Raw genomic sequence first — 20,713 nt, forward strand, 5'->3', positions numbered from 1 at the left:
AACAAATTAATTTATCTAATTAAGGGCAAAAAATTACCTTGCAACAAGAGACTGATTCTTGTTCTACTCCAATTCAAAATTGAAGACATGCAAAGAATGATACACAATTTTAACAAAATTTTAGGAATTGTGAGATATTAGGGTAAGCCAAAAACAATCGATATATAAATATCAACAAAATTGTAAAGCAAATTGAAATCAATTACTTGAAATTTATGAAAGTAACAAGCAAATCCCCCCAAATTCGTTGAAGTTGAGCGAGAAACACCCTAAAACTAACCAAATTGAAGCGTTGATGATCAAGGGAAGTTGAGTGCGAGGAGCTAGAGCAGAGAATAGTTGCAATTGTTGAATAGGGCATTAGTTTAATTAATTGGGTTTTTTTTATATTTTTTTTAAAATAATTGGGGGTATTATTTTAATACAACCCACTATTTTTTTCCCCTAAATTTTAAAATTGCGGGCTCAGCTTAAATCACTTGTATGGAATGTGATTTTCTTCGACGCTTTTCAGTGTCGAGAAATTCTTCGACTTGGAAAAGCGTCGAGAAGATACGGAACCCAAAATCGTACATTGACGCCACAACCACGGCGTCGAGGCAAAAGCGTCCAAAATACACGGGTTTTGTAGTAGTGTAACCATTACCTCATTTAGCTATTGTTCATTAGAGTGTACAATGGGATTATGATCTGTAGGTTCTGATTGGATGACACATTTTCAAGTGATCGAGTCAAAGTATCCAACACTTCAGGATCAATTAGCTTGAGCGTCTTCATTAATTCTGCTACAGTTTCTTTCACAATTTGGACTTTATAGGGCTTTAAGAACTCATCGGAAATTATTGGTTTGTTGCTCTTTCCCCTTAGTGAACATATCCCAGGTTGCTTTTTTCTATGGCCAAAGTTATTTGGTTTATTCATTACTTCATAGTATGCAACATCTCCATCAATTTCACTTTGCATTTGTACCTCCTCCATCTTGTCCTATAATGGAAATATAACAAATAAACAACTAATTTGAGACAAATAATCATATTCAAAAAAATATGGAGATGTACTTCATAGGACTTACAATGTTACTTTGGGTGGGCTCATGAGATGTTTTGTATTTTTTGTCTGCTGTTCTTTTACGACTTTCTTTGTACATGAGTGCTAAGGATGGTGGCTTGTTTTCAACATCTAGTTGTTGCTAGAATAAAAAGCACATCTAAATAAGAATTGAATGAATATTGTTTACATGATCATAGTGAGAACGATAAAGAAGGAAGAATGGTATGAAAACATACCAATTTATGTTGTTTCCTCGCGAAAGCCATAGGACCCATAGTGTGCCTATCTTTTTTAACTATACTTATTTCCCTTTTATTTTTGCTGTCTTCCTGCATGCATGCATAACACACAGTTCATAGCTTAACCCATTTCATTTTGAGAGGGAAATAAGCAATTGTAATATAAATGGAAACAAACAGCATAACTTTACTTGGACTGGTTCCAAATTCCAAAATTCTAGCAACTCTTTGAAATGTGCTTCCGGAATTGTATTAGGTGGATTTGCCAACCTATCACCATCATTGTCGTACGGAGTAAAGTATGTGGCCTTTTCACTACATTTATATCTATGCCAAAGTCTTCCCACGGATGACAAAACACAATCTTTACCTTTTTCCGGGATAATGTATTTCTTCTACATTAAGTAAAATATTAATCAAGAAAATTAGGGATCAATAAATTACATCAGCCACTTGACATATAATATCACATAAACTAATCAAATCACACCATTAAAAAAAAATTTCCTGCTCATATCCTAAATGTTGAGGAAATATGGAAATCTGAACAGGGATGGAGATGGGACAATAAATGCCAGTTTTTGAATTTGTAAATAAAAGGTGCGCACCTTCATGTAACTCCAAATTTGTTCCTTGTCTGGAACATAATGCCAACTAATCTTGTTAAACGGCGCTAGAGAAGAATTACGAGCTAAAGTCCTTAAGAATCTTGTAAATGTATTTACAGTCTTATCATCAGGACCAATAGGCTTTCCCATTTCATTAAGAACAATAGGCTTACGCTCCTCTAATGTCCATTCATGGACATCTTTACACATAGTTAGTCCCCTGGTTCTGGAAGTGCTACATGAACATTAACTCAAATAACTCATTAAAATCACATATGGCTCTTAACATATCTATCTTGAAATATTTAGAACGGAATGATAGTGATCATTACCTATTTGTTCAGTTTCGTGCTCTTCATTCATTAGTGGTTCATCTTGCATTCCTAGCTCCTCAGGGGTAAGAGTACTCAAATCATCACTAAACTCATCTTCTTCTCTACATATTGTTCCAAATTGGTTCATTTGAACCCATATGATTCTCATAATCTTCCTGTAAGTCATTTCCAAATCTTTGTGGTTGTGAAAAACTTTGTTCTTGTGAGCTCCCTAAATGCACTTGTGAACTAGCCATGTTAACAGGATGTGAACTAGCCCTGTTAATAGGTCGTAGTTGTCGTCGTAGTAATAAATCACTTTGTTTTGCTCTCCTCTCTTTTTCTAGTAATTGTGTTTGCATTTGCCTATAAGCACCGAGTGAACCAGGAGCAACCACTGTCTTACTCTGCCCTGTCTTAAATTGGACACCATTCCCAATCTCAACCTCTTTCTTTTGCTGATTATGGACTGCTGATTTTTTCTGTGCAGTAACCTTGCCCAATTGGATTTTTCTTTGCGTTGAATCTCTCCCTTGTAACCCTTGATCTAAGTGTTGTCTCTCGGTGTTTTGAAGATGCATCTTCATTCTATTAGCCATTAGTACTGAAGAGACACATGCCGTGTCCTTAATGTTTGTGTTTATCTTCCATCTCAATGCCATAACCTGAAATTAAGTATTCATGAAAATCATTAAACAAGTATTAAATGATTTTCTAACAATTATAATTCACACAATTAAGTTGTAAAAAAAAAAAGAACCACCTTCTTTGAACGAGACCTCAAGTTTACGACATTTTTCCGTATCTCATTTTCATCCTCTTCACTTGAGTGGTTCAGTTCACCCTCTTAATCTGGTGTATACTCGTCAGTATCTTTAGCCACCTGCTTCCTTTTTTTGGTTTGTTTTGATCCCTTCATCGACTGTTTCATTTCATAAGCCATGGATGTAACCCCTAAATCCTTCATCCTGATTCTATTTTGTTCTATAGTTTTTTGTCTAAGTTTCTCATATTCTACCATCTAGATCTTGCTTCCTACAAAGGATACACAAGACAGTCAGTTTAGAGGTTTGTACAATGTCTACAACAGATATCTGTCAACAAAATTAATGGTAGTCAAACATTGATAATTAACAGAGAATAAAAAAAACGCCATGTCAATAAGAAATATGCCAAGAAAATCCCTATCTTACTGGTTGCTTCAGAATTAGAGAAAGGAATTTGAGTTTTAGCCAAATGAGTGAAAAGAGGTGAAAGACGTTCAATAGAGACAATCCCTTACAGAGTTCTACATCTGATAAGCAATAAATGGCAGCACAATGACTATCTTAAGATAATGCTTTTCAGCAGTATAAATACGAGGAGAGCAGGATAATTATAACAGCTATGACTTTTTTTGTTGTAAGCAAAGATCTAAATTGGAATGTTTTAAGGTGATGATAATGAATAAGTGATTTGAGTTTTTGGCTATCAATGAGAATTATTTGGTTATTTATGTTATGTCTTTTAAAATATGGACTTATTTTGCAATTGATGAATAACAAGTGAAGATTTTAAGTTTTGGCCTATTTTTACAATACTTCCCGCTCTTTGTATGGGTGAGGAATGACTATGTTTTTACTCGGGTCAGTTCATTGCTAGTTATGAATATTTAATCATACAGTGTTTCTTTCAGTAATTTAATGCTGATTGATGCAAGAACATCTTTAGAGTTTCCCAAGCATTTTCCATACCTGTTGGTTTACCAACAGCTTAAAGTTGGTAGATAGGATATCAAAATGTCAATTGGTTAGAGTGTAAAACAGGTAATATATGGCGTAAGATGAACCTAGTATTATATACCTTGAATCTTGTCCCAACCTTGGGATTGGCACTCATGTGCTTTCTTAGATGGGTCATATTATTTTGAGACATTAGGGATTATGCTTCTGTTACTTTCTTGCTTCTATATTGCATATAGCTTAGCTTGTTTATCAACACTATCTCTTTATTAAAGCGGTTTGACCTTTTATCAACGGCAATTCCAAGTTCATCTTCATGATTTCTTTTTTTCGCACATCTAAGCCTATTTTCGTCATTTTGCGTGCTTTAATGAAGGACTCTACTGTAATTTACTCGTACTCCTATGCCTATCTGGACCTCATGACCTATCCTGTTTTCCAGGTCATCCACCCAAGTCATTACCTGCGTAACAATACATACTCATCTACCCACCCAACTACGGTTCCGTTATGTCCCCACAACTGACTTTATGGCTTAGGGTTACCGCTTCCTTCCCTAACAGTCCATTTTTAGGGAAAGCTTTTTTTCTTAGCTTGCTGTTTTTGTTATTCGAAGCATTTCTTTATCCTGGAATCGGAGACCAAGATTGAAGATACTCCGACCTGATATTCTCCGAATCCAGCTCGAGGTAAGCCATGTGATACACTATAATTTACTTTGCTTTGTTTCAATTTCGCATACACAATACCAATTCCATTTCCGTACTTTCCTCTTCATAGGTACTCATGGTCAATTACCGATTTGGGTAAGCGTTGCCGATTGAAGACCCAACCAAACACCCATTAATTTCATGTTATTTAATGTTAAACTTCAACAAAACAGTAATTAGGAGAAAACGGCTCCCTGAGCCTTTACCATTAAACACACATATATATATATATAGGCTTACAACATTAACCTAACTTACCAAAAAACTCCTAACAAGATATATACAAATATATTCACAAAATATATCCAACTTAACATAAATATATCCTAACAATCCCCCTCAAGTTGGAGCATGTAAGTCACGAATGCCTAACTTGTTGAGCAAAAAACCAAACTGGCGCTTCCCAAGAGCCTTTGTCAAAATATCTGCCAACTGATGACCTGTAGGAACATAAGAAGTGGCAAGATTATCGGACACCAACTCATCACGGACAAAGTGACAATCTACCTCTATATGCTTAGTACGATCATGGAAAACAGGATTTTTAGCAATATGAAGAGCAGATTGACTATCACAATACAAATTCATAGGCTTGGGATGCAAAATACCAAGAGAGAATAACAAGGATTTCAACCATTTCAACTCACAAGTTGTAACCGCCATATCACGATACTCAGCTTCTGCAGAAGAACGAGATACTGTCGGTTGTTTCTTAGTCTTCCATGAAATAGGGGAACGACCAAGAAACACCATATACCCAGACAAAGACCGACGAGTGAGCGGACACGCCGCCCAATAACTATCACAAAAAGCCGTCAAACATAAGTCCTTCATAGGACGTAGCAAAATACCTTGACCAGGACTACCTTTGATGTAGCCACTACTACAAAAAGAGTGATTTTTGGACGCAATTGGTTCGACACTGTTGAAGGGGCGTCAGTCTATAATTTTTGGTTCCGTCTTTTTGCGACGCTTTTTGTTGTTGAAAATTTTCTCGACACTTAAAAGCGTCGAGAAACTCACGTGCTATGCATGTGAGGAAGGTTGCCCGCAATTTTGAATTTTTTTAATGAAATAATTAGCGGGTTCGTGTTTTTTCACCCTCAGCTCAGTCGAATTAGTTCCCAATTAAACGTCTTAAAAAAAAACAAAAAAAAAAAAAAGAAAAAGGTTCCCAATTAAACTGCCCATATTCTATTCTGCTCTCCTCCAAACTTCAGCGACAAAAAAAATCTCAAATTTTAGGTTAATTTCTGGGTTTTGCTTACTAAATTTCAAGGAATTTGGGGTTTTGTGGCTCGTCACTTTCATAAATTTGAGGTATTAATTTACAATTTGCTGAACAATATTGCTGCTAGGTATATATCTTTATCGTTTTTGGCATATAATATATCACAATTCTCTAAATTTTTGTTAAAATTGGGAATTATTTGTTTGCATGTCTTCGATTTTGCGTTGGTGAAGAACAAGAATCAATCTCTTATTGCGAGGTAATTTTTTGCCCTTAATTAGATAAATTAATTTCTTTTTATGTTGTTTTTTTTCGTGAATTCTGTTTTAAAATCCAATTTTTCATGTTTTTTTTTCATATTGTTTTTTGGTTTTTGTTTTGATTTTTATGGCGTTTTAGGGTTTTAGTTTGGAATGTTATGGGTTTTTTATATGAATATTATAGGCTTTGAATTTTTTGGTTTTTGATATGAATTTTGTAGGCTTTGAATTTTATGGGTTTTTGATATATATGAATTTTCTGGTTTTTGATATGAAATTTGTAGGCTTTGAATTTTATGGGTTTTTGATATGAATTTTATGGGTTTTTGATATGAATATTCTTGTTTTGCTATGGTGATTTTGTGGCTAATGATTGCATTCTGTCCTCACATGCTCTACTCTTAGAAGCAATACTCATTCCCTTATAAATCATTTGACAACACCCCCAATACTCACGGCCTGCTGCTGATGAATCAGTATAAGTTTGTTTGTTCGTTATTATGATATGTACGTATAGAGCCAAGGCAGCAGTGTGAACAGGATATGATCCTAGGTTTGGGAGCTGTTGATGAATCAAGTCTTGTTGTTAAGAATGTACGTATTGTTGTTTTCTTTTTAGGTGTGGGAGTGTAGACACCCATTTGTGTCTCCCCAAAATCAAACCCAGTGATGAATGCCTTGCACGTTGTGTTATTATCGAATTAGGTGAAAGTGATTCGAAAGCCAAGTGTTGCGGTTTAGTTTTAATTAAATTCTTCTCTCTCTGTTTTTGAAAATGACCCTATTTTATGAAAACGTCCATTTCAGTTTATTTTGGTCCATAATAAGGGTCCAATAATGGTGTAGATGGATGGGGTTTGAAAAGACCTTTCCAACGATATGTTATGAGCCCGATTCCGATGAATATTGAGGAAGTTATGGCCAAAATACTAAACTGGGCCCAGTTATTTGTTTTAATACGGCCCAATGATCTAGAGGAGGGCCCAATATTAATTGTTATTCCTAAAATTATTAGGATTAATTATAGTTTTCTAGAAGTTCCTAGAAAGTTCCTTTTAATTATGATATTGTTAGATTTAATAATTAATTATTTTTAAAAGATTTTTATTTGGAATAAAATATTGTTTTGTTATCTTAAAAATACGTATTTTATCTTCTGTACGGATTCCGTAGATCAAGTTGATTAAAGATCGGATTCCGTGTGAAGAAAAACGCGCTAATACAGGCTGTCGCCAAACGACAAGTCTGTCGCCGCGCGACAGACTCTGTCGCCTGGCGACAGACATTGTCGCGTCGCGACAGAGTTAGTTCCTGGAGACAGCGTGGAGTTTTATTCCTTATCAAATTCTATGTTTTTCCGGATTATTTTCATTATAAATAGCGTCCGAGTCCCTGTTTTCAAAATCATCTACAAACAATATTCTCAATTCTCTTCCTTAATTCTCTCTATTCTCTCTTAAGCAATATATGCTTTCTTTCTTCTTTCTCTATTTCTAAACTAGCTTTTTACATACAATGTTCCGCATTCACAAGACTTAGAGTCTCTTAGCCAAGTTCGAAGTTGCCTTCGCCCTAGACGTGCAAGGTTTAATATTTTCTGAGGGTTTGGTCCAAAACTAGTCAAAACTTTATTTAGTTTGATTTCAATTTAATTCTTTAATTCTTTAATTGTTCTTTATTGATTTTCATTGAAGTTTACTAACTTGTGTATTTTGTTATTAGAAAGAGGTACGAGGCTTCAAAGTATGTAATCTTATTACTCTCTTTCAATGTAGAAAGCATGTTTATTATGTTTAATTCCTAGTGTCATGTTAGGACGCTTTTGATGCTTTCTAGTATCATGTTAGGACGCTTTTTATGCTTTCTAGTATCATGTTTAGGGTGCCTTTACTCTTTCTAATATCATGTTAGTACCATGTTGGGTTTAAAGCTTTGATCTTTATTGCTTAGTGACATGCTAGGATTTGTTATTAATCTTGTTAGTATCATGCCTAGGATCTTGCTATTGTTATTAAGCTTTATTATGCCTTATCATGTTATTATCATCGTTATCATTGTTATTGATTTATTTATTATGTTGCTTGTTTTATTTTATTTTTATTGCTTGATCACACCTTTTATGCAGGTTTAAAGGGAATTTGTACTTGAAATCACGCTTAATAAGATAATTATTAATTTGGTTTAGGCTAATATGATTTTAACTCAAGTGATCGCCAATAATAGTTTTATTTGTGCATTAATATTCAACCAACATAGATTAAACAGGGTAGGTTTAATATAATGTTTGTATGTTATTCGAAAAGCGCACATGAATACGAGCAGAACAAAGTAGAGGCCTATTTTATAGGGCGGGTCCTTTCTTTTGTAGATTGGATTCGTACCCTCATCCCCGGACCCTGTTTGGTTCAAGACCTTATGGAGTAGTTGATGGTCCTTTTGGATTGTCTTTTGGGTTTACAAGTTCCTAAAACTTGTTGGCGACTCTTTTTGCTCTTTATCTTTCCCTTTGGAACGCCACCGTACTTTAGTGTATGATCACAGTGGGGTTCAAGTTTGGGGTTATCGTAATGCTTGAAATATTCCCTACAGTTTTTGGCGACTCCACTGGGGAGGATTTCTATTTATATTCCTGAAATTTATTTAATTTTGGCAATTATTTAGAATGAGCGGATGAGACTTGAAAAATTCTAAGTATTTCATGTGCGTGATTTGATTAACATTATTGTCATATGCATTAAAAGGTCCTCATGGGAGCACCCCATGAGTCAATCCATAGGAATTTTACACGTAGGAAATTTGGGAAATATCTTTCATGATTAGAATCGAAAAGATGATGCGAAATCTGGAAAATTCGAAGGACACAGAAACTTGCCAAGGCATGTAGGAACTAGCGTCCAGAAAACAGGGCTTGTCGCCCGTAAAAAGTTTCTGTCGCCTGGCGACAGAAGCTTTTTTGCGGCGACAGTCCCTGTAGACTGGCGCCAAGTTCTTCCAATACCGAGCCAGGGGTCTGTCTTTTTGCTTTGACCATTTCTAGTGTTGTTGGCTCGATTCTGCTTATTAATTGAGTCATTTTCTCACTTTTCTGAACCCATATGTGTTCTACATATGGAAATAACCCTCTGGGGGTTCCTGCTTCACCTGCCCAATGGAATATCCCACGATCATGTGCAAAGTTCAGATTTGGGTACGTGTAATGTTTGTGAATCCACCAAACCATGGAGTCGAGTTCGATTTCATCTCGCACTCGCGGAATCCTGTCCATTCGCTCCAACCCTCCCGGTAGGCTTGTGTGCAATGCATATGGATTCTTAACCATGGACCCTTTTGACTTAACCCATATCCTCGAACTTTAGAGAACTAGAGCCATGGTTAGGTTGCAAACTCATCTTGTGACTATGTGAACTACTTGTGCACCCTTGCTTGTATTTATTATATGTGTTAACCGTTTGTTTGACTTGTGTTAAAGACTAAATAAATTGACTAATGACTAAAAGGACTTTGTCTAATTAATTAATTAATTTTGAATTAATTAAAGGCTAATAAATCAATCAATTCGACTTAGTACGACTTTAGGCATGTCCATTTCGAGTAAAATTACTAGAAACAGTCCAGATTAATGTTCCAGCAATGGCGCAGGAATTTGGACTGTGGCGCTGCAGTTTAGCGTCTGTCGCCTGGCGACAGTTTTGTCGTTTGGCGACAGGCTCTAAACCGTAGCGACAGTCCTGTTGTTTTAAGCGACAGTCCAGTTCTTTTGCTCGAGTCATCACGACGAGTTTAATTAACAGTCTACTAATCGGATTAATCAGTTTGTTAATGGTTCAAACCATGTTTAAGTCTTTAATTGAGTTTAGGCACTTAAAGTCCCATGGTCATACACTAGTAGTCAAAGCATGTCACTCACATACACATAAAGCACACACATAACATGTTTGCCACATTATGACCATGTCTAGAGAGTCTTGAATGCGTGTTTTCCGTCATTTTTTTTAGGGGGGTAAGTCGGATATTAATCCTCCAATTTTTTAAATTCCCTTAAAATTTAAAATATATACCCCATTTTTTTTTTCACCTTTTTTCTTTTAAGTATTTTAAACATAAAGTCAAGTCAATTAGAGTCAAATATTAAAACAAATATGGTTTAAATTACAGCGCGTGGTCAAGAAAGGAAGGGCGTTTAATCAAAGACAACACTTTTGTTCAAGTTTTACTTTTCGACAAACCAGTCGGTAGGAAAAGGAAAGCTAAGAAGGCAATGGCTAGTCAAGAAGAACTTAATGAAGTCAAGGGACAGGTAGCCAACTTGGCTGAAATGTTGCAAAACCTATCGCTGCAAATAAGTAATCCTGAAAAACAAAAACAAATGGACCTAATCCAGGAAAGCTTTGGCAAATTGTCCAGCGACTTTAGATTTCAAGAGATTAGCTCCCAAGGGGTCTCGGTGGATAAGGACCTTCTTCCACAAAAGTTCAATCCCAATGACATCCCTAAGTTCAAGGCCATGGATAACCCCTATTTTCATTTAAGAGCTTTTGAAACTGTAATGGGTATTAAGGGGATAGATAGAAAGGCATTTCATTCTGTATTTTCACTATCCTTAGAAGCTGTATGTCAACAGTGGTACTTTTCACTTGATAAAGAAAAGACCTCTAGTTGGGAATCTATTGTGAGCGCTTTCATTGAAAGATATAAATGCAATATACAAGTTGAAACCGATCATAGAGAATTAGAAATGCTGAAACAAAAAGAAAACGAGGGTTTCACCTCCTTCTTCAATAAATGGAGGGAAACCACTGCAAAAATGGTTGAAGTGCCTAGTGAAAAGGAATCCGTCAGGATGTTCATTAAAAACCTCCAAGAGAAATATTCTAAGCATCTCAAATATCAAAGCAATTTAAATACTTTCAAAGCGGTATATGACATTGGAATTAACATTGAAGATGACCTTGCTAAACAGAAAATTGCTAATAACAACTCAAGTAGTGGCTGGAAAAATAAGAAGAACGACAATCCTTCTTCATCCAAATCTACCCACTCAAATAATGTTAGCACTTTTCCTCTTAATGAAGTATTGGCAATGAATAATAATCAAGGACAAAAGAAACCATTTAGGAAGAATTATACTCCTATTGGTATGAGTTATGACACCGCATTTGATCGCTTACATGCAAAAGGTCTTATAACTCCTATTGGACCATTTGGGGACCCACCTGTCGAAAGGAGAACGGCTAGCTGGAATCCAAATGCGCATTGCAAATATCACCAAGGTAGGGGTCATCCTACAGAGAATTGTTGGAGATTAAAGGAAGCCATTCAAGATTTGATTGATAGTAACAAGTTCCCATTACCTCCTGCAAGTAAGAAGCCAAGTATCAATACTGCACCGCTATCGGATTCTTTGGCTATTTCCGAAGAAGAAAACCAAGAGGATCCATCTAGTCTCATAAAACCTATCGAGACCATTGAAGAAGAAATCTTCGAAGATGCTCTCGAATTCTCCGGTCAGGAACCCGCAACTAAGCAAGAAGTATTGGCATTAACATTAATACTTTCGGAATTGAAAGAATTAATCTCACAAACCTTCGAGGCCATAAAAGAGAAAAATGAGTTGCTTAAAAATAAACCTCCTCTTAAGCAAAAGAAACCATTTTCTCTCCAAGTAATTGACACTCCCAAAAAGAACAATAGGAAATATACTCCAATTGGGACATCATACACAAATATGTTCAAAATGCTCTTCGAGAATGGAAAAGTTCAACCTCTCGAGCCAAGACCATTTGAATCGCTGAAAAGGACAGACAAATATTATTGTGCATATCATCAATCAGGAGGACATACAATAGAGCAATGCTTCAAGTTTAAGGACTTGGTTCAACGTTTGATTGATGAGGAAAAGTTAGTTCGACTTCCACAAGATGCCATGATTAATGGAGTATGGGACAGTGACGATGAGGATGTGTACCTTAAAGACATTGAAGAAACTCCTCTATCAACAATATACCCAGTAAGTGACATTTGGGACGAGGAGGACTCACCCATAGATGTCCTCACCAGGTCCGGGAGAATACAACCTCCCATTTCAACACAACCCATACCTTCTATTCAGCAAATTCCCGTGCCTATTATAGAAGACAACGATGTTGTCAAACAGCTAAAAAAGACTAAAGTAGAAATGAATGTATGGAAACTTTTAGCCACATCTCGAGAACATAGAGTCGCAGTCATGGATGCACTGGCTAAGGTAGGCATAGATTCGGACACCACTCCTGAGGGACTTGCAAACTTCCTCACGAGCGATCTCCCAAGTCCAATTAATTTGGTCACTTTTTCGGATAAAGATCTACCACCGGAAGGTGACAAACACAATAAAGCTCTAAACCTCACAGTCATATGCAAAAGAATGAATGTCCCTATGACTCTTGTGGATAACGGTTCAGCAATTAATGTGTTCCCACTTAGAACCGCAAGAATGTTAGGAATAAGAGATGAGGATTTATCCCCGTCAACCCAAGGAATAAGAGCCTATGATAATTCACGTCGTCAAGCATTAGGGACGATCACTATGAATGTAACTGCAGGCGCAATTGAACATGCTACTACATTTCAAGTAGTAGATATCAAAGCATCTTTTAACTTACTATTAGGACGCCCTTGGCTTCATGATTTAAAGGCCGTCCCTTCGTCTCTCCATCAACAAGTAAAGGCTATAGTTGGAGGCGTTCCAATAACCATTGATGCTTCATCTATGAGGATTAAAACAGTAGAAAATCGACTAATTAATGTGGAACACGACGAAAACGATGAAGATTTGTGGGGCTTTAGCGAAGAGGTCTCCTTAATAGAGGAAGATGAAAGGACCCCTCTTCATTATGACCTCCACTCAAACATGATAACAAATGCTATCCTAAGAAAACAAGGACACTTTCCTGGAATGACTCTAGGAAAGAAGAAAGGAGTAGCTAAACACATGGGCTTACCCGGCCTCCCTAAATTGGATACTTTCGGACTTGGTTTTGAACCAACCCGCGAAGACCTTAAACGAGCCCAGGAAAAATCAAAAGCACGAAGAAATGCCCGTATACAAAAAAAGGAAATACCTATGGATCAATATCCTCTCACTTTAAACGGGCAATTTATAAGAGAAGGAGAGGATTACCCTTGTCACGAATTTCCTGAACCTTTTGTTGTAAATGGTATAAGGCAGCCTGGATTCGAAATCTTTTTGGATTGTTGTTTCCTAGACGAGATCCCAGCCCCAACATATAAGGAAAAGGCACCCCCTTGTTTCGACTTTAATGTCATGGGGCTCCTCTTTGGAAGGGAAAAGAACGAATCAAGATATGCGGAAGATGATTCTTCACTCATCCAAGCAGTTTTCCAAAGCGAAAATTTCGATCCCTCGGAACTTATCACTCCAATAGAAGATCAAGAGCGTGGATGGCGCAAGACAGGGAAGATAGTTACTATAAATGGAAAGAAGATTTCAATAACTACAGGGCAAGGACCAATATTCGAAGAGTCGTCTGAGTCAGAGTCTGAGTTAGAGTCTTCCCTCATCGAGTCTTCTAAGTCTTTAGTTGTAGCACCCTCACCTTCTTTTTCTACTCCTAGGATAGTTAGCAATCAAGTCCCGACGGACATCTCTTTATTTGATGTAATGATTTCTGAGTTCAATAATATGTCTTCTTCCCCTTATTCCTCTTGTTTTTCTTTATCTAAAGATGACAAGCATTGCTTAACTAATGATGAAAATGACAAAGAAATAATTAAAGCAATGGAAACACTTGAAAATAAGACACCAATAATTGAGGATATAGAAACGGTCGATACCTCAAAAGATCCAACCGTTAAAAGAGAAGTTAAAATCGGACTAACGCTAAACAAAGAAGAAAGAATCGATTTAATCAATCTACTTAAAGAATTTATCGATGTATTTGCTTGGTCATACGAAGATATGCCAGGCATTAATAGAGAAATAGCTCAACACACTATACCATTAATTCCAGGAATGAAACCTGTAAAACAAAAGTTACGTCGAATGAAACCCGACGTGGCCCTTAAAATAAAAGAAGAAGTACAAAAACAAATAACTGCAGGTTTTATCCGGGTATCCAAATACCCCGAATGGGTCGCCAATGTTGTCCCGGTTCTGAAAAAATATGGTAGAGTTCGAATGTGTGTCGACTATCGAGATTTAAATAAGGCAAGTCCAAAGGACGACTTCCCTTTGCCACACATCGATATTTTGGTAGATAACACAGCAAACCATGCACTTCCCTCATTTATGGATGGATACGCAGGTTACAATCAAATCCTCATGGCCGAAGAAGATATGGAGAAAACAACATTTATAACGCCTTGGGGTACTTATTGCTATACGGTAATGCCATTCGGGTTAAAAAACGCGGGTGCTACTTACCAACGAGCAGCAACTGCCCTACTCCATGATATGATGCATAAAGAAGTGGAGGTCTATGTAGATGACATGATTGTAAAATCAAAAGACCGCCAAGGACATCCAACAGCCATAAAGAAATTCTTTGAAAGATTAAGAAAATACAACATGAGGCTAAACCCTTCAAAATGTGCTTTTGGAGTTACTTCAGGGAAACTCTTGGGTTATGTCATAAGCTCTAGAGGAATAGAGATAGATCCCACCAAAATTAAAGCAATCATGTCCATGCCACCGCCCAAAACCGAAAAGCAAATTCGAGGATTTATTGGCCGGTTGCAATACATAAGTAGGTTCATATCCAAGTTAACCACGATATGCGAACCAATATTCAAAAAGCTTAAGAAAAATATACCAATCATATGGGACGATGAGTGTCAAAAAGCCTTTGAGAAGATCAAAGCCCATCTTTCGAATCTTCCCGTATTAGCCCCAGCACTCCCCGGAATACCCTTAAGACTATACTTAACCGTCACAAAAGAAACAATGGGAGCTATGCTCGCACAAGAGGTAGAAAGCAAAGAAAAGGCTATTTACTACTTAAGTAAGAAAATGCTCGAGTATGAAACACGCTACACACCATTGGAAAAGCTGTGCCTCGCGTTGGTGTGGGCCACAACTAAATTGAGACATTACATGCTCGTGCATACCGTTTACGTAGTCTCACGAATGGATCCCCTAAAATACCTATTCGAAAGATCTACACTTAATGGACGAATCTCAAGATGGATAGTAAATTTGGCCCAATTCGACATAAGGTTTATGCCTCAAAAAGCAATTAAAGGATCAGTGGTCTCGGATTTTCTAGCAGATTTCCCAATAGAAGATTCAACACCCTTAGAAGAGAATGAATTCCCGGACGAAAATTTAATGATGACAGAGGATGATACATGGACTCTATATTTTGATGGAGACTCAAACCAAAAGGAGTGCGGCGTAGGAGTCTTATTAGTATCACCTAAGGAAGAACATGTCCCTATATCCATAAAATTAGATTTCGACGTCACCAACAACGCAGCTGAATATGAAGCATGCGTGGTAGGCCTCGAAACCGCTTTAGCCCTAGGTGTAAAGAAACTCCAGATATTCGGAGATTCATCCCTAATTATTAATCAAATCTCCAAAAGATGGAAGGTTAGGAGTGAAAGTTTAGCTCCTTACCAAACATATCTGGAAACTCTCACCGATCAATTGGAAAAAGTGGAATACACTTACCTACCTAGAGAGGAAAACCAATTCGCCGACGCCTTGGCAAGGCTAGCCTCAATGGTTAGAATACCTAAAGAAATTGAGCAAATGCCTTTAACCATAGAAAAAAGGCATAAACCAGCATACATTCAGGCCATAGTAATTCAAGAAGAAGAACCAGAGGAGGAACCATGGTTCGTAGATATATTGAATTATGTCACCAAAGGTGAATATCCTCCTCATGCTGACAAAAGAGCGAAAAGAGCATTAAGACTCTTAGCTTCCCAGTTTGTACTCATAGGAAATGAACTACACAAAAGGGTACCTAAGGGACGAGCTCTATTATGTGTAGACAAAAAAGATTCTCAAAGGGCTATGAGAGTAATCCATGAGGGTATATGCGGAACACATGTGAACGGCAAAATTCTAGTCCAAAAGATAATGCGAGAAGGATATTACTGGACTACCATGAATAAAGATTGTCATTAATATGTAAAAAGATGCCCAAAATGTCAAATTTACACAAATTTGCAACATATCCCACCATCTCTTCTCTACACCTACACTTCACCATGGCCTTTCTCTACATGGGGAATAGACATAATTGGAAAGATTACACCTCCCGGAACAGGAGGCCATGAATACATCTTGGTTGCAATAGATTACTTCACAAAGTGGGTGGAAGCACAATCATATGCTAAACTTACCGCCAAGCATGTAGCACTCTTTATCGAAAGAAACATAATTTGTCGATACGGAGTCCCACATGAAATGATAAGTGACAATGGAACTCACTTTCAAGCAGAATGTGAAGAATTGCTACAAAAGTATGGTATTCAACATCACCATTCTTCCCCGTATAGACCTCAAGCAAATGGAGCAGTTGAGGCCGCTAATAAGAATTTGAAAACGATCATTGAGAAAATGACTGAAAATTATAAAGATTGGCCTGACAAACTTCACTTCGCATTGTGGGGTTATCGCACGTCAATCCGAACATCAACAGGAAATACGCCATTTAATTTAGTATATGGAATGGATGTCGTACAACCTGTAGAGTTAGAAATACCTTCTTTACGCATTGCGTTAGAAAGTAAACTCGATGAAGTTGAGTGGACTAGAACACGATATGAAGAGCTAATCCTACTCGATGAAAAACGACTAGAAGCTCTACATCATACCCAATGTTATCAAACCCGCATGGCTAGACATTTCAACAAAAAGGTCAAAACTAGAAATATCAAGGTTGGGGACTTGGTATTAAAAGCATTAAGGAAAAATGTCTTAGATCCAAGAGGCAAATTCCGGCCTAATTGGTCTGGACCATATATTGTCAAAACAATCCTGTCAGGAGGCGCGGCTAAATTAACTGATATGGATGGCAATGAATTTTCAAACATGACAAACCTTGACCAACTTAAGAAATACTACCCATAAGTACTTGAGTGAAACATTCAAGAGAGCTACGTTTGGCCTGATTCCTTAAATAAAGGATACGTAGGCAACCCGTACAGGGTGCGACCACTTTAATTCCTTCAAATTTTGTATCCCCGAAGTAAAAAATGCACGTCCGCAAAATTTCAAGACTGGCGCCAGAAAATAGACTCTGTCGCCAGACGACAATTTTGTCGCCAGGCGACAGAGCTAAATCGCCAGCGACAGTGCATCAGATAGCAGCGCCAGTCTTCTGCAAGTGTCTAGACAAGTTTCATGTATTCTGAAATTTATTCGATTCTCGTACTCGAATTAATTCTCCGAAAAATAAATGTTGTAATTGTTTTCATTGCTTTAATTGAAAGTTAATTAAAATAAAAGCTGAAATTTTATTGATAATAAAGAAAGGACATTATTGATAAAATAAAAGCTGAAAAATTAACTAAAACAAATTAACTTTGTTTAATAAATCAAAAGAAAAGCAATGTTCTAATCTTTTTTCTCCTTCTTCATTCTTTTCCAATTTGTGTCTTCATTCTCTTCCTCTTGATCCATAATCTTCTCTAGGAAACAACCGTTAGAAGATCTACACTCTACTTTCGTATAGATAGTTTCTCCTTCCGCTAGGACTCCATGTTTCTTCTCTACCCAAGCTTCCTTCTTAGTAGAGTCGACTTTTCTTTTTCCTTGGTTCTTCTTGGCACTCTTCTTTCTAGGCATAATGAGAGTCTTGAATTCAATTCTTTCCCCTAGGCGTTCTTTAGCAGGGACCTTCTTGTCACCTAGACGATCCTTCACATTGGTCTTTTCAATTGTAACTTGAGGTTTTTGGAATCTTCCATCAAGCCATTGCTTCACTTTATTTGACAAGCAAGGTGGTTCCTTATGGGTAATCACCTCCCATAAGGGCCTACCACTCCAGTATCCATCAAAACGCTGAATCTCTTGTGACACAGGAAATTCATAAGGACGGCGAAGATCTCCTGTAGGGATGGTTTGTGCGAGACCATATTGTCTCATGACTCTACAAGGAAAGTAAAAGGTTAGTCTCGACAAGCTCGGGAGACGACAATATGCTTGGTTACTACAACCAATCATCGCCTCAAGCCTCCACCAAGGAACAATCCAGTTTATGGTAAAGTCACCGGCAGCGAACACCTTGCTCCACTCATGGCGACCGATTTTCAAAAATCGTTTCTTTCGGCGGACTATGCAATTTGGAACATATGTGTGAATATCATCGGGAGGATTAATAAGCTTCAGCCTCTCCATGAGCCATATCTGCAAATATGTATTTAAATTAACATTACAGTGTAAAAATAATATTCTTTAGTTCTTGATAAATTAATAATAATATTATTTTATACCTGTAATAAGATTGGAGAACCTCTTAAAGGTGCCCTTGAATCCTTTCTTAGTGCATCTAACCACAGCATAGTCTCTCCAACAATTAATGGCATTGGATTTCTCCCAGATTCAACTTGTTCTATAATAGATATAATTATCGATTGCTCTTTATTATCTTTGCCACTCACTAAGAGCAATTGGTTAAATAAACAATAAAGGAAAGCCCTTCTTTTATAGACACGGAAATCGGGATTGGGATTATCATAAAAATAATGTGCAAATTCTGTCAAATTAACTATGTTACCATGCACTATGTGTTTCAAAGCCGTCCCCCTCAAATCAAAAAAGTGTTCGAAATCTTTATAGTAATATTCATTGATTCTAGGCATTACCGCAAGGTCTGTGGAATAATAACCTATGATGGCCCCAAATTCTTCCGGTAAAGGACATATTTCATCATGAAAAAATCTAAAACAATGAGTATCAATATTCCAATAGTCTATGGCAGAATAAATAAAGTCAATATCAAGGCTCATCCCCTTGACTCCAAACATACCCCCCATATGAGAAAGATCTAATGCTTTTTTATCTTTAGCAGTCAAGTGACGACACCATTCATCCATGTACCCACAAAAGGTTCTTTTAGCTAAAGGCATGATTACTAGTTAATTAACTATTTAATAAGCTGGTTAAATTATGCAGTAAACGGATGATTCGGGGGCTATTTATAACTTTTTCTGCACGACAGACTTCAATTCCTGTAGGAAACAGGAAAGCGCGTCTGTCGCCAGGCGACAAAATTGTCGCGTGGCGACAGAGCCTGTCGCGTGGCGACAAGATGGTTTACGCAGCGCCAGTTTATTCCTTAGCAGCGTCACCTATTGCGCGTAGGAAACCGTGTTTTTACGTATTTGATTTCGACTTTGACTTGACTTACTGTTCTATTCCTTTTCTCATACCCTCAATATTTTGATTATTATTATTATTATTATTACTATTATTATTACTCCTATTATTATTATTATTATATTACAGCTTAATTAATTTTAAACTTTCCTTCATTTTCTTTTTCTTTTTTTGGGGGAGAGAGTCGGTACCCTCCATTAATATTAAAAATGACGGAAAAATTTTGCGCAAAAATTACACTTTCTCACACACTTACATACACAGTGCAACAAACTAAGTAAATAAAATGTTCAATAAATAATAAAATGCATATATATATACAAGTGTCTGGTACATAAGTCATATGAATAAAATAGACAAAGTCCTACAAAGGTCAACAATAAATAAACACAGGTACAACTATGGCGCCGGAGGTCGCAAGTCGCGAGGGATGCCGAATGTATCGAAAAATGTCCTACTCCGTGGAGTATGTCCATCATCGCCCCCTGGACCACCAGACGGCGCAAACTGCAGCTCAGGACCAGGCCATCTAACCTCGCCCTGAAACCCGACGGAAAGAGGCTGGGGCTGCAAAGGCTGCTGTGACGACGAGCCAAACTCGTATGTCCCACCACCCATCCCACCTCGAACGGTCGGCCCGGTCGGAATGTCCTCAGGTGATGACGCCGAATCCTCTACAGCGGCGGCCTTAGAACGACCACCTCGACCACCAGAAGTAGTCCGGCGACGCCTCGAGTCGGACCTAGTAGTCTCCCTCCTAGGCTCGGGCCTCGATCGAGTGCGTGGAGAAGGAATAGGCTGCCCCTGCAAAAGTAAATCAAAGTTAGCAAATGCAACGAAAATAAAGCCAAAAGCAGTAAAAGTAAAAGTAATACCTCCTCAGCGTCGTTGCTACGACAGGTAGCACGGTTCCGCAACCTCACAAGCTGGCTGCGAAAGGCGTCAATGCACCTGGCCATAGCCATCACCACCTCACGAGAGAACTGCCAAAATAGCCAAAGTCAATAACAATTATAAAGCCAACATAAGGATGGTATATAAAAAAAAAAAAAAAAAAAACAGAGTACGTAGTACTAAAACAGAGCAAAATCTCAAACAAGCATGGAAGTTTTCTTTGAGCAAATAAACAATTTCTTGCAAACATATGATGAATATTGTGACAAATTGTACAAGTAAAAGCAGTCAAAATGCAAAGAACGACTCACATTGTTCTTCACGACCTTGAGAGGTCCTACAATGGTGAATTGTTT

At 37.4% G+C, this 20,713-nt stretch overlaps 1 long non-coding RNA gene across 2 annotated transcripts in view; it reads left to right on the forward strand.

The window, feature by feature from the left end:
* Positions 1 to 5,823: 5,823 nt before the first annotated feature.
* The window catches only part of LOC145578847 (uncharacterized), a 29,550-nt gene continuing 14,660 nt past the window's right edge, over positions 5,824 to 20,713 (forward strand). For both annotated transcript variants that reach the window (XR_014098929.1, XR_014098930.1), the window contains exons 1-2: positions 5,824 to 5,962; positions 6,107 to 6,132. This is a non-coding gene — a long non-coding RNA (uncharacterized LOC145578847). The remainder of the gene's footprint in view (positions 5,963 to 6,106; positions 6,133 to 20,713) is intronic.

The sequence above is a fragment of the Chenopodium album genome, chromosome 14, assembly GCF_948465745.1.
Source record: "Chenopodium album chromosome 14, dcCheAlbu1.1, whole genome shotgun sequence".
NCBI lineage: Eukaryota > Viridiplantae > Streptophyta > Magnoliopsida > Caryophyllales > Amaranthaceae > Chenopodium > Chenopodium album.